At 52.4% G+C, this 14,647-nt stretch overlaps 1 protein-coding gene across 14 annotated transcripts in view; it reads right to left on the bottom strand.

Annotated features, from left to right (window-relative positions):
* The window catches only part of TSPAN18 (tetraspanin 18), a 204,475-nt gene that overhangs the window by 127,171 nt on the left and 62,657 nt on the right, over nucleotides 1-14,647 (bottom strand). For 4 of the 14 annotated variants that reach the window (XM_060399534.1, XM_060399532.1, XM_060399533.1 and 1 more), the window contains one exon: nucleotides 13,630-13,840. The exons of the other annotated variants lie outside the window; for them this stretch is intronic. The gene's annotated coding sequence lies outside the window, so the exon portion shown is untranslated. The remainder of the gene's footprint in view (nucleotides 1-13,629; nucleotides 13,841-14,647) is intronic. 14 annotated transcript variants of the gene reach the window in all.

Genomic DNA, 14,647 nt, shown 5'->3' with positions numbered 1-14,647 from the left:
AAATGCAGGGGATGTCGAAGAGCTCGAAGGGCAGGTCTGAAAGCAGCCTGCCGGGGTTCGAAGCCTGACTGCCGTGCGCTGCCCATGGTCTGAGCAAGGAGCATCACCCCCGCGGCCTGTTTCCTCTCCAGCTGCCTCACGGGGTGTTGTGACCGCCTGGATCATAGCCGGCACATCATGAGGACACAGTAACGCTCCTCCCCATGCGAGTCTGCAGAGTCACCGGCCCTGCCTCCCCCCACTGCCTCCCCCAACTCGCGAGTCACTGCTCGCTCACGGTTGTTGTTCTCCCACGCGGAGAGAGGCTAATAGATGTTTCTGGAACTAGAATACAATTGAATGGGGGTTGGGAAAACCTAAGGGAAGAATGAACTGGCTGATCTACTGAAACGGCTAAATCCGAGCCTGGCGCTGTGTTGAGGTTGTTATGTGGACCACGGGTGTGGACCGTGCAAGCACAGTGGGGCGGGGTAGGGGGGCAAAGAAACCCATCTGCCGCACCCCCACCCCACCCCGACTGGTTTAGTCTGGTTTTCCAAGCGGACGAGGTTCAGGGGGGTCTTGGGCAAGGCTGAGGAATGTTCCACAGGCCCCGTGGGGAGGGGCAGGAGGGGTCTACAGCCTCACAAGGGTTCCATTGTGTCCTCTCCGCACCGGCAGGTCCCACAGTGGCCCGGGCTCTGGGGAGCTCTCAGAAGAACAAAAAACCAAGGGAGGGGAAGGACAGGGGGCTACACTGGTTGGGACGGAGCCTGGGAGAGGGGGCAGGGAGGGGGCGCCATATGCCAAGTCACAGGGGCCAGGGTGGGAGGGGGGCGTCCCCGCACTGGGGTCCCCTGGTCGACCCCAGTCTCCCTCAATTCAGCGAGGGATGGGAGAGCCTAGAAAAGCAGGAGACGGCCAAGCCCGGACGGGGCTGAATAAAAGTCCTTTATTTGTCTTAATATCCCTTAAATGCACAAACTTGAAACCCTAAACCCTCCCTCTCTATTTCTTTTGGACGTGGCTGTGCCTGGCAGAATTCTCCCTCTTGCCTGAGCTCCTGACCAAAATTATACCAGCTTCCTGTTTAAAACTCTCCGATTCCACAGGCTTCTGAGATGCTCCGCATTAGCTCCGGGATGGCTGGGGGCAGGGCAGGGCAGGGTGGGCTTCCCAGCCAGCTAACAATCTAGACACCAAACTGGGGGCTCCCCTCCCCCTCCCCCAAAGCCTACTACCATCACTGTGGTTTGGCCAGGGCCTGGGATGGATGGGGGAGGGTACCAGCCCCTAGCAGGATAGGGTAGTGGTCAGGCTGGGGGAGGGGCGTGCTCTGAGACCTTCCAGTGACTACCTGCTGATTCGACTACTTTCCAACCTTGGGACCTGAATCCTCCCAAGTTTTGCATTTGAAAAACCCTGATGCTGGGAAAGATAGAAGGCAGGAGAAGGGGATGACAGAGGATGAGATGGTAGGATGGCATCACCAACTCAATGGACATGAGTTTGAGTAAACTCCAGGAGTTGGGGATGGACAGGGAGGCCTGGTGTGCTGCAGTCCATGGGGTCACAAAGAGTCGGACACAACTGAGCGACTGCACTGAACTGAACTAAAAATGAGGATGGCGGTGATAGTATCCAAGTCCCAGGGCTATTCCGAGCTTTCAATGAAAGATGCCTGGGAACTACTCACAGGCGCCTGGTCCAGGGTGTGACTGAGTAAGGAATGGCCATTATTATGATGCTAATGATGGCACCATCTTCAGAATAATCCTCAGCCTCAGGGAGTGATTTCCCAAGAGCCAAGTGTGGGAGAGCACCGTGCCCCTTGACCCTCTTCAGCGACAGCCAGCGATTGAGCAGATACGAGGGGGGGCCTTGGCCAGCAGAGCCTTTCTTGAAGTGTGTTCAGATGTTAAGTGCATCAGCAATAAAAGGCCCTGTGATCGGTGAAGTCTGAGAAATGCTGGCTTAACCCAAGTTAAATAGGATCTTTTGTGAGGGACTCATCAAAGTCTTTGTTGGGCCCAATCTGCATCTCAAATCTCCAGAAAGGGAGAGCAGAATACACACTCTGCTTCACGATCCTTTAGAGACGAGAGTGAGTGTTCTGTGTCACCCACTTGCGGGGAAGGCCGGATGCTGCCACACCCTTTCCTGCCTTCACGAGCTCTTTCTCCTCCCTCGTTCACATCCGCGCTCCATGAACCAATCATGGGAACCTCATCCCACGAGGCCCTGCCCAAGAATCTCTCTGTCTTATTAGGGAGACCTGCAGCTATGTCTATCTGCTCCCCTATTTTTGATAATGGCAGGACTCTTCTCCTGGAGGCTCAGGTCCAAACTCCCAGCCACTCTGCATCCCCCCTGCCCCTCATCCCTCACACCCCTCCATCAGCAAGCCCTACTGGATCTACCCCAAGATATGTCCCAACTTTAATCATGGCTCGCCTTTTCTAACTACTACTGCACTCGTCCCAGTCCCCATCATCTCTCGCCTGGACGTTATTGTTGCCTCCTCACTGACCTTCCAGATTCCCTCTAGCCCCACCGGCCTTTTCCCTACAGTGGTGGTGTAGTTGCTAAGTCGTGTCCAATTCTTGCGACCCCACGCACTGTAGCCCACCAAGCTCCTCTGTCCGTGGGATTCTCCAGGCAAAAATACCCTGGAGTGGGTTGCCGTTTCCTTCTCCAGGGGATCTTCCTGACCCAGGAATTGAACCCGCATCTCCTGTATTGCAGGCAGATGAGTTAAATGCAATCAGACCATGCCACCCGCCTGCTGCAAACTGTCGAATGGCTTTCATACTAAACCAAAACCTTTGCCTTCTAAAGCTCCCCATGATCCTGCCTTACCCACCAACTTGCATGCAATTCACCCTGCCACTCATTGTCCTGTGGCCTGGTTGGTTTCCTTTCAGATCTCACCCCAGGGCCTTTGCACTTGCTGGTCCCTCTTCCTGCAACGCGCATCCTCTGGAACTTCGCGCGGATGTCAGGAGTCTGCCTAACCATCCACCTTCGGCGCGAGGAGACCCTCCCTGACCACTCCATCCCAAGTAGCCCCTCCCATCCCGATGGTCATAGGTGCTGCCACATTTCCCTGTCTCCTTCCCAGCACTACCTCCATTTGAAACGTTTGTGTTTAATTTGTTTCCATGTTTCTTTTCTCTCTCCTTGAACTAGAAGGTAGGAAACTCCGAGGGCAGGAGATTGCCTTACATGTTGCTCTAGCCTCAGTATCTAGCATAAGACCTCGCCACTGGAGGTGTCCCAGCAATATTCGCTGATAGCATGAGTGAAGGAGAACGCTCAGCAGACAGCGGTGAGAACAGTCACTGGCTTGCGGCACTGCCAAGGATGATCCCGGTCCTGGTCCAGCTGAGAAAGTACTCCTCTCCTGCACGTCATCACCCACAGGCCTGATGACAGGGACTCAGGCTCTAAGTCCTGGGCAAACAGCCAGAAGCCTGCCCCACTTGGACAGTTGTAGCTGAGGCCAGGTATGGCGACAAGCACTGAGTTAGGCACTGTTACATACTGGAAGTAAGTTTAAAACCCTTCACATCGACACTTGAGAAGTAGGTTTCATCTCTCTAATTATAGCTGAGGTCACACAGCCAGTCTGTAAAGCAGGGGATCAGTAACAGATCTTTCAGTCTAAAACAGGGTGCCGTCGGAGGAATGGATGAATGAATGGAACTTCTAACTGCCAAAATGCGGAGGGAAAAGTGGTGGCCAAAGCCTCTCCTCCTCTCCCTTCTTACCCCTCAACCACCCCTCAGCCCCTTCTCCCCTATTCCCTAACACCCACCCCCCATCAGGGTACAGCAGGGCTCAAATGTCCAGGGTCTAGTTTGTGAGCCTCACGAGGAGTCAGCTTCTTGGAGCCTCCGGGTTCTCCTTGGTAAAATGGGCAGAGTGAGCCTTGCTTTGTCTGCTTTCCTGGGCAGTCGTGAGAAATCAGATGAGCCAATCGTGCAATGCGCTCGAAAGACATGGGCATTATTAGAGCCCTCCTCGTGGCCGTAGGGAGCAGCGTCTCCCAAGGGCATCCTTGTTAGAAGGAATACCAAGGGTAAAGCTTATCCCTAAAGACAGATCCTCCCATGGCAGAATGTCAGGTCTGGTGACACCTGGAATGAGATAAGGGTATTACTTGGGGGCCAGGGGTGTATCCTTGGCACCCCCAAAGCCGGTAACAGAAGAAACCCACCTGGTGGCTCTGATGAAACCCCAGTGATGACCACACCAAGCCTGTATCTCAAGAGGGACTATGTGCCCTGTAGACTCGGGCCTGGGACCTAGGGATACACATGTCAATGAATTACGTGCTCTCGCTTTCATCTGCAGCTGGGGCAGGAGCGCAGGGGCAGACAGAGGAGGGAAGGTGGGCTTGAGCTCACCCGGGGTGCGCAGGTCTGGGGATACGCCTGCCCTCTCTGGTCATTATTTCCTCTGTGCACAAACACGAGGGCAAGGCCCATCATCATGAACATTCTGCTTATTCTAATATTCCAGGTTGCACTGTAGGCACCATGAACGAGCCACTCCTGCAAGAGGGCCAGCAATACAATCCAAGAAGGCGCAGCCCAGCCTAAAACAGGGGGCTCAGACCCCTATAGTACACTGAACCCTGAGATTTTGCTTTATACCTCCTGGTATGAACGCAGAATACTTCTCCAGGGATGGTGGAGGAACCCATGGGGTGAAAGTGGGGAACAAGAGAGGACTCTGACCTCTTTTTCCTGTGAATCAGCAGAAAACCTAAAAACTAAATCTCCCATTGGTGCTTTCTCCACCGTGAGAAACGCGCACCTCCAGCCATTTGCTGGTGAACTCTGAAGCACGAGCATAAATAATTAAAATGAAATTACAGTTGTCAAAATAAATGAGCAGAGAACCAGGAGCTTCCTCCTTGCCATCCCGTGAGTCCTTAGCTGGCTATTTTACAAAAGCTGATGATCAAAGGCAAAGGGTGCCCTGGACACTGAGACAGTGAGAGGTGGCTGCGATGAGGAAAGGGCCCAAGGGCGGTGGGCTGGGGCACGGAAAAGGACTGGCAGGTGTATATGCAGCTGTGGCAGAACCTCGCAGTTTGGGGTGGTCAGCGGCAGTGACAGTTTGGGTCTGTGGGCCGTGAGTCCACATTCAGCAGGCCCAAGGGCAAGGGTTCTGGCCAGTCCTCATTCACCCCAGAGCCCCAGAACGCCCTTGGAGCAAGTCTGCTGTGGGCTCTGGGCCCGGAGGCGGTCCCACATGCCTCCACTAAGGAAGCAGATGCATCCTTAGGCTCCAACCACGTGGGCACTAATCACATTCTGAGACTGATTTATCCAGGGGTCTGGTGAGAGAGCTCACCTTTCTCCCTGCTCTTAGAGCAGGGGCCTGGCCCACTAGAAGTGGCAGGCCTCAGAAGGTGGCAGTTCCTGGGTGTGAACTCACTGGAGGCTTGGTGCATGTCTGATCCTGGCCACCACCCTTTGTCTGCTTGAACTAATGCCTCCTACCCAGTCTCCGGGGCCTCTGCCCTACTGTTTGGTAGAATGAATGAATGAGGAGAGGTAAGGTTATCATTATGCCCATTTTACAGATGAGGAAGCTGAGGTTTAAAGAAATGATCTGGCTCATGCTCACTGGGAGAGGTGAAGTGGGACTGTGGGTTTCCTTCAGATAGGAAGACTAAAGGGCAAGCATCTTAAACGTACCTGATGCCAATATCAGGACTAGGGGACTGGGCGGTGGTGTCTGCTGGATGATGCCAAACATCTCCCGCAGTGAGGGAAGAGGTCCCAGCAGAGAAGCAGGTGGTACGAAGACAAGAATGACTTGGTATGCTGAAGGAACCCAGGGAAACCAATATGGCTGGAGTAGAAACAGCAAAGGGAAGGAGTAAGGTAAGTTGGCAGGAGCCCGCCCACAGGATGGGCTTAGATCTTACCTTAAGTGTGATGGGAGGATCCCAGGGGGCTTCCAATGGCAGATGGGGCAGCAGCTCTTAGGGGGCAGGCCTGGATAATAACAATTTCTGCCCCAAGCCAGTTAATGACCCATCTTTCATGCATCAACCAAAGCGGCACCACTGACTTCCATTGGTTCAGCTAATAAATATAAATGATCACAGCTAGCATCTGAGTCATGATGAGACGGAAGGATGGCATCACCGGTGCCATGGATATGTACTTGGGCAAACTCTGGGAGACGGTGAGGGACAGGGAGGCCTGGCATGCTGCTGTCCATGGGGTCGTGAAGAGCCGGACACGACCGGATGACTGAACAACAACTAGCATGTACTAAGCTTCTACTCTGTGCCAGGTACTGTGCTGAGCACTGTTCCATATGAACACATTCATTCTCTCACTAAACCCTCATGCCTATCCCATGACACAGTTTTGCGTACAACATGATTTACTTTACAATAATACACAGGTGACTTTTGGTACTTTCTCATCTGACAGATGGAGAAACTGAGGCTCCAATGGTTAAGTAGCTTGTCCAATAAATACCCCAGCCACTGGCAAAGCCAGAACCTGAACCCATGTCTGTGTGAGCACAGAGAATGAGTCCTTAATGCTAACCAGCACCACCTCCCCGCCCCGGAGACACACACACACACACACACAGACACACACACACAGACACACACACAGACACACACACAGACACACACACACACACACACACACACACACACACACTGGGTTTTAACTCTCTGGGAACTAGGAACACTGTTGAGGGGTGGAGTTCGTAGTGGGTTACAGTTTCTCAAACAGAACTTGACTGGGGCTCTTTCTCTTTCGTCCTCTTGCTGCTCTGGCCCATGAGATGGGGCGCCAGGGGAAGGAGGCCCACTTCTCCCTCCTGGAATAGCTCACGTTCATTGCTGGATAACGCAATCAGAGCACAGGGATTAATGGACTTGGCTCTGGCTTTCAAGTCCCACCCGCTGACAGATCGCCTAGTTCCCCCCTGTTCCTGAACCTTTCAGAAAAAAATGCAGGCTGCTTGCTTATCTTAGTGTGGGGTTGCCGTGGAAACTGCATCCCTTGTGAGATGCACTGTCATAACATTTCAGTCCTGTTCTGAACACTTAAAGACACAGCCTCCTCCTCTTCGGGGCCTTAGTCCACGGGCACTCATCAAGTGGCTGGGGAGCGGGTAGGGGGTGAGTATGGCAGGAGGTGAAGAAGGAGGAGGACCCCTGGCTTTGGAAATGTTGGCTCCCATCCATCTAAGGCTTGGGGTCACCTAGTGCCCGGCAAGGTGGATTCAGAGAACATTCTTCAAGTGGCTTCTAGTCTGGGCAACGGGCTCTACTTGGGTTATCTGTGATGAATCCCACATCTGCCCCATGAAGTTGCCAGAATTATGAACCCCATTTTACAGAAGAGGAAACTGAGGCTTGAGGAGGTGAGGTCATTGTAGAGGCCACTGTGGCAATGCTCTGGGTGACCGAACATCCTGGTTTTAGCATTCAAATTCCCACGTCCCAGGAAACCTCCGGTCTCTGGCAAACTGGGATGATGGGTTCACCTCCCGGGCATTTGTTTCTAATGCCTATACCTGTGACTCTCCTTCACATCCCAGAGATGCTCTGCTCACCCTGCAGACAGTCAGAAGTGCTCTGAGCCACCCTCCTCTGCGCTGGGGGCAGGAGGGCGGTGGGGTGGGGTGTGCTGAGCCAACAGCCAACAGGAAAGCCCGGTTCCCTGGCCTCAGCCTAGGACAAGTTCTGAGCTCCCCTCAGGCTCAAATGGAAGCCACCGTCTGCCGGAGGGTGTCTGGGATCCCCCTGGGTTGACGCCCTCCCCTCCTCTCCCTCATCAGTTCCCCTGGGGGCAGATCCTTAACAAATGGCACAGGCCCCTCCCCTCAGGCTCTGCTCCGGGGCAACCTGGCCTCAGGCACCCAGGGGGTCACGTGGGAGCCGGTCCCATATCCAGAGCTTGGCTCTCAGCCCTTCCCATCCCTCGTGCTCCCTGGACTTCCAGGCACACTGAAAGAGGGCCATTCCCCACAGCCGCGCTCCTCCGAACTTTAGGGCCTCGGCACGTGCCGTGCCGTTGGTCTGTGCACTCGGCTTGGCGTCTCCTTCCCAGGCTGCTCCCCCGGGGCTGAGGTCCACGCACCCTACAAAGGCTGGCTGAGGCATCCCCTCGCCCAGGAGGCCTTCCCTGGGCCTGAGCCACCGCTGAAGGGGCTCAGAGGGGCACGGGGCCCACCTTGTGGCTATATCACTTCCACCAAAGCCCCAACTTGAAGGAGCTGTCCTTGGTGTCCCCAGGGCAGTCACTGAGACATCCTCTCCACATCTTCAAGCCCCGCTCAGGGGTTCATCACTGAGGAAGTGCTAACACCAAATGAGCGAATGCAGGCACACTTAGGTACCACCTAGTCTGTGCCAAGCCGCCGGTCAGACAAGCCGCACGGTCCTCACAACATGTGCAAGACCCTGTATGACGCCCTGGCTGCCTTCCCAGCCTCCTCGCACTCGCTCCCCCACGCATCACTCCAGTCCTAGAAAGCCAAGCCCCTGATGCCTGTGGTTCCCCTGACTGCAGCCATCTGTACCACAGAGGCCCTGGGCATGTTCCCTCACTTCCTCTGGTCTCTGCTTAAGCATCCCTGTCAGAGGGCTCTCCCCGACCCCTCTAGCCCCTCTATGGCAAACAGCATCTCCCATCATTGCTCACTGATTTTCTTACTACCTTAAGCACATATTTGTTTATGTATAATATATGAGCCTACATTAAGTATATATTTAATCACAGGCATACAGTTAAATGAATACTATGTGTATAACCTATAAATTGATTCACATTGACCATATATTTAGTTGTCTGTCTCTCCCACTAGAGTATAATGTCCAGAAAAGAAGGACCTTTGTTCACTGCTATAATCCCAATACCCACAGCAGTGGCTGCAGCACACTGTAAATGCTTAACAAATATTTTTGAAGGAATGAACACAGTCTTAGCCCCTAATCGAATGCTGAGAAACAGTCCTTCGATGGAAGTGCCGTGACACACTGAAGCTCACCGGGTGAGATGACTTGCCCAAGGCCACACAGACCAAGGACACCCTGACTCTCCAGCCCTGGGGCCCAGGCTGACCATGAGCCCTCACCAGTACCACCGCACCCCGCATACTGTCCCCAGAGCCTGTCTACTCTTTCCAGAGCAGACGCCCAGAGCCTGGTGATGGCTCCTCCGTGGCAGGAGTCACAGCGGGGGCCTGGAGGAGGAGACGGGCCAGAGAAGGTGTGGCTGGGCCACCTCTGAGCATCTCTCGGTGGCCCTGAGGAGGTGCGGCCAGTGAAGGCAGGGGCAGGTATTCCTCAGAACAGAAAGTTGCCTCCATCAGCTCTTCAATCACAGCCCAGGCTTCCAGCCTCCTCACGTTGGGGGTCCAGATGCAAACTCTGAAACCTCTTTGGGGGACCCAATATGTTGTTATTAATTGAACATGTGAGCCCATTACCTCAAACGTCTGAATGTGTATCATTATGAACATGTTTCAGGGATCCCTTTGTTGGGGGATCCCTTCCCCCACCAAAGCAGGAGAAGCAGGGGTCCAATGACACTGGTCCCTTTGCTCACCCCCCAGACCAGGGCTAGAGTCGGCCAATGGCAGAGCATTGCCAGGGGCAACTCCGCTGATCTCGCCTTCAGTCCCTGTTGTATGCTTCAGTAGTGAGTCTCTCAGGGGGCAGGACAGACTACCCCAGACCCAGTTTCCAAAAGTTCATGGGGCATGGATTCACTCAGAAGGCCTCGTACCCAGCTTGGGGCTGCTGCTTGCCTCCACACAGGGACCAGAGTAGCTTTCATTTCCTGAGGGCCTGGAGAAGGGGCTCAGGACAGACCTTGCCCTAGATGCCTAGAGAACTCCCACTCCAACACAAAGTGCCCTTTCCTAAGGGGATCCACGAGAGGAAGCCACTTTAGGATGACTCCGTCACCGGGCCACCCTGTCCTGGCTCCCGCTGTGCACCTGGCCCCGCACCGACCTGTCCTCTCGCCCTGAGAGGTAGCTTTCCTCGGTCCCACTTCCCAGATGAGGATGTCGAGGCTTGGGGGGAAGTGCAGGGCTCTACACCTCGTGGTGTCCCTGTTTGGGGTACTTCATTCTGCTTGACCAGGTTCTGGGTATCCGTAGATGTCTGCTATCCCATCACCTTTTCTGTTCTCTGAGAGCTCAGAGCAAGCATTCACACAGGTGTGCGTGAACACACACACACGCGTGTAGCCAGGCACCTTCTTGGCCCCCAATAGCCCAGCAGTGAAGTTATTGCCCACGTGATAGCTGTGAGTCTATGATGCCTGAGGTCCTGGACTCAGGGGCAGGATAAGGACATTCTCATGATGGGTGTCCTTCTGACACCTCATAAAATCCCAAGAGACCTTGCTCCCTGGAATACCAGCCAGCATCACCCCAGGCCCCCAAAGCACTCACCAAGGGGCTGTGGCATGGGGGTGAGGGCTCCTAAAAGGGTCTTTCTGGTCCATGCACAGGCCCACAAAGAGTGGGCAGAGGGAGCCAGAGCTACATTTAAACACGGACTATTACTGTTTTTCCTTTTCCGATGCTTGCAGTGTCCTGCTGACAGACTATGAAAATAAAGATTCATTTCCTACTGATCTGGGGTATTTTTTTTTTTCATTCCACAAATACCATATTTTTGGGTTTCTGGCACACACTCCACCCCTGGCTTGCTCCTGAACCAGCATCACTAACCTTGAAGGCTCCTTGTGAGCACACCTCCCTCTGCCGTATGACAGCCCCACTTTTTGTCTCAGCAAATTCCTAAAAGCCCCCTGCAAGGTACTATTGCCCATCTGTGTCAGATGGCAAGACTGAGGTCCAGAGAGGTTAAGTAACTTGTCTTAGGCCACACAGCAAGTTCACAAAGGAACAGACAAATCGTGGAAAGCTTTTTCCTTAGTAGATATAAAAGCCAACAGAGCTATTTTCCTTCCCAAGGCTCCAAATTGGACAATTTAATTCTGGCGGCGATGGCTAAAGAGGGGAAGAATCCTGTAAGCCCTGTAACTGGGTGATTTTTTTTTTAAATTTCCCCGCCCGTGACTTATTTTTGTCGGGAAGTGAGAACCTCAGCTTTTCTGCTGAACCCAGCCCTGCCTCATGTAAACATTCATAAGCTGTGAAAATAATTCATTGATGAAATTATATAGCACTCCCTTCTCGCCGGGTGAATGAAACCCAGCCACTGACACGAGGGTGGTGGGGCAAGGTTGTCACACACTGAATACCCACACATCTCTCTCCTTTTGCTGTTCTCATCGCTCTCTGGATGCCGAGGTGCTCTGCACAGCCTCGTCTGCAGAAAGGCAAAAGTGGCCGGATGCCTGGGTTCTTCCTTCCTCTTACTCTCTTCTCTGCTTGGAGCAGAGGGGAGGGAATTCGTGTAGAAATCAACTCTGACACATGACTTCCTCGACCCTGGCCAGCTTCTCCAGGTACAGGAAAAATAAAGCCAGGGGCGAGACGCCACCAGCTCTTGTTGAACACCTCCCTTCGGAGGAAACCCCTCCTCCAAACTGCACGGGCCACTGTGGCTGCCACTGGCCACACATGGCTATTAAATTTAAATCAATAGAACGTAAATAGAATTAAAGGGCCCGGGAGCAAAGTTCTGCTTTGCCAGGTCCAGTCAATGACCCGATGCATACAGAGTGGAGCAGAGCCGGGGAACCTCTGGACAAAGGGAGCACTATTAATGGTATAAACCACCTTGCCAAAGCCACAAATATTTTGTGGAAAAATACTCACAGAGGGCTACAGTGTGTGCCAAAACGCAAAGGAGGCATTTGAGAGGACAAGCTGGCTTCACGGAGTGGTTGGGGGTGGGAGACACATACCACCAGGAGGAATTTTTTTTTTCTTTGGTCAGAGGAAAAAAAAATCATCTGTCTTTCTTCCTTTTTGAAAACTGCAGGAGTGGGACTGGGAGACTCTGTAAGGCTCCCCTTAAGAGTAGAGCTCTACCAGCATTTGCTGGACGAATGTATCAATGAAGAGAAAATATTAAAGTAACGGATGTGGTAAAGTCATAAAAAAAAGAAAAGGCTAGAGGGGGATAAATACAAAATCCAGGCTGGGAAGAGACTGGCTCAGGTCGGGTGAAGCCTCTGCTGTTTCTGGGTTGGGGCAATGGGTATTCACATGTTCAGTGTGTTGTTATAACTGATCCCCTGCACTTATTTGACAAATATCCTTTGCATCCCAATGTTCAACAGAAGCATTCACACGTGAGATATACCAAGACCCTAAAAAACATCTAAATTTTAGCCCTAATCCTGCTCATGTTTCAAAAGATGCTTTGTCTCATTATTGTAGTTGGGGATGATTAAAATCAACATAGATATTTTTGATGATACCTTTTATTTATACAGCATTGCACATTTTTATAGCATTCACCACTTTCTTCCATTATTGGGTTTAAACTTAGAAGGAAGTAATGTAGCCATTGTAGGGCAGAAAATGCCAGAAACCAGATCTGCCTTTTCAGTGACTCTGCCTCTCATTAGCTGTGAGACTCTGAACAAGCCACTGAGTTTCCTGGAGCCTCTGTTTCCCAACTGAGAAAATGGAGGAATGTATTCAGTTGTCTGGGCTTCCCAGATGGCTCAGTGGTAAAGAGTCTGCCTGTAGTGCAGAAGACTCAGGTTCAGTTCCTGGGTCAGGAAGATCCCCTGGAGAAGGAAATGGCAACCCACTCCGGTATTCTTGCCTGGGGAAATCCCATGGACAGAGAATCCTGGTGGGCTACAGTCCACGGGATCCCGTAGAGCTAGACATGACTTCGGGACAGAACAAGAATAACTTAGCTGTCTAGCATGGCGGGTGGTTGTTAGTTAACCTTCACTGATTCGTGACAAATTCATTGAGCAAGTCCTGCATCCCAGGCTCAGCTCCCAGTGCTGGGGACAGGACAGGGGGTGTGCAGAAGACTTCTCAGCAGCTGCTGTCCCAGGATGCAGACAGTGGGCAAAGAACATTATAAAGTGCCTCATTTCATTGAGAGAAATATGCAAAGTGATAGCACGCTGTCCACAGAGAGCTATGGCAAAGGGTTCAACAGGTCTGATGGGGGCACTGATGCCTGAACAGTCCCATCATCTGAAGGCTTATTGGAAAGATAACGGGTTGACATGAATAAAAAGTCTTTAGAGAAAACAGGGTAAAGGCAAGACCATGAGCCAGGACCAGAAGGCCAACCAGACAGGCCAAGAGCTCGCCTGTACACCGGATCTGACGAGAGTCCTGCCACAGGCTGGCACCGGTTGGTATTAATAATTAACTGTTGCTCTGGGCTCCAAAGTCTCCCCACAGCCCCCAGCCCCTGCCCAGCAGCTGAAGGAGGGGTGTCTGCTCCCCGCAAGGACCTCTGCGACTCAGCACTCTGACCAGGGTCTACCTTGGCCGGTCAGTACCAGCACCCACCTGTCATTAAATGCTGGCGTTTTGCCCTTGAGTCAAAGGATGGGGGTGGGTTCCTAAATCGCCCCTCAATCTCTCCCCGCAATGCGGGCTGAGTCCTGACCCCTTCCTTTCCATCCAAGCCCCGTGATGAGGCAGCCTCCACCTCTCGGGTCCAGGGAAGTTCCACTCAAGAAGGCTCACCTCATGCGAGTTCTGAGGAGGGAGGCGAGGCCGCTGTGTGAACCTCCAGGAAAAGTGTGTTCTTCCAGAACAGCCTATGTGAAGGGAGCTCTCGGGTGAGAGCTTAGAGCCTCGCGAGACTTCGGGACCAGCGCGCGAACACAAGCTCTTGAGTGACAGGGGGCGGAGTCTTGAGGCCGTCTCCAGGGTGCTGGGACTTACCCTGTGGGTGCTGCAAGTTCAACATGGTTAGACTTGCGTTTCAACAGAGAGCACCCTGGCTTCTAGGCGAGTGGGATCTGTAGGACCTCATAGGGTGGGGCAAGTGCCAGGTAGAAGCAAGTCCTCATAAAACGGCTGTGGTACATCCTGGGCACATGTGCTGTGATTCTCTTCTGGTCTGTGGATTTCCGATTCACTTTTCTTAATAGAAACAAGTTTTAAATTTTGGTGACGTCCAATTCATCTATTTTTCCTTTCACGGTTCCTATTTTTTCTGTCCTGTCTCAGACGTCTCTGCCGACTACAAGACTGTGAAGCTATTCGGGCAGGCTGTCTTCCAAAAGTTAAATAATTCCTTTAACTCAGTAATAAAAAGACAATCCAATAAAAAATGGGCAAAAGACTTGAATGGATCGTCCATAAAATAAGACATTCAGATGAAAGATGCTCAACTTCACTAGCCAAACAGGGAAGTACACATGAAAACGCTAATGAAATCATGTCACACAACTACACAATGCCTAAAATCGAAAAGCTCTGTTGACCACGCGAAGTGTTGATCAGGCTGTGGAGGAATTGGAAGCCCCAGACACAGCTGGTGGAGGTGTGAATGATGCAAGAATTTTAGAAAACAGCCTGGCACTTTCTCTTAAGTCAAACATACACTTGCCCTCTAATGCAACCATTCTACTCCTAAGTGTTTACACATGAGAACAGAAAGCAGGAGTCCCCACAAAGACTTGCACTCAAATGTTCATAGGAGCTTGATTACATAGTAGCCCGAAACTGGGAACATGCAAACGCCTATCAAAGGATG

This window comes from Ovis aries, chromosome 15 (genome assembly GCF_016772045.2).
Source record: "Ovis aries strain OAR_USU_Benz2616 breed Rambouillet chromosome 15, ARS-UI_Ramb_v3.0, whole genome shotgun sequence".
Classification (NCBI taxonomy): domain Eukaryota; kingdom Metazoa; phylum Chordata; class Mammalia; order Artiodactyla; family Bovidae; genus Ovis; species Ovis aries.
This window is presented reverse-complemented; position numbering and strand designations above follow the sequence as displayed.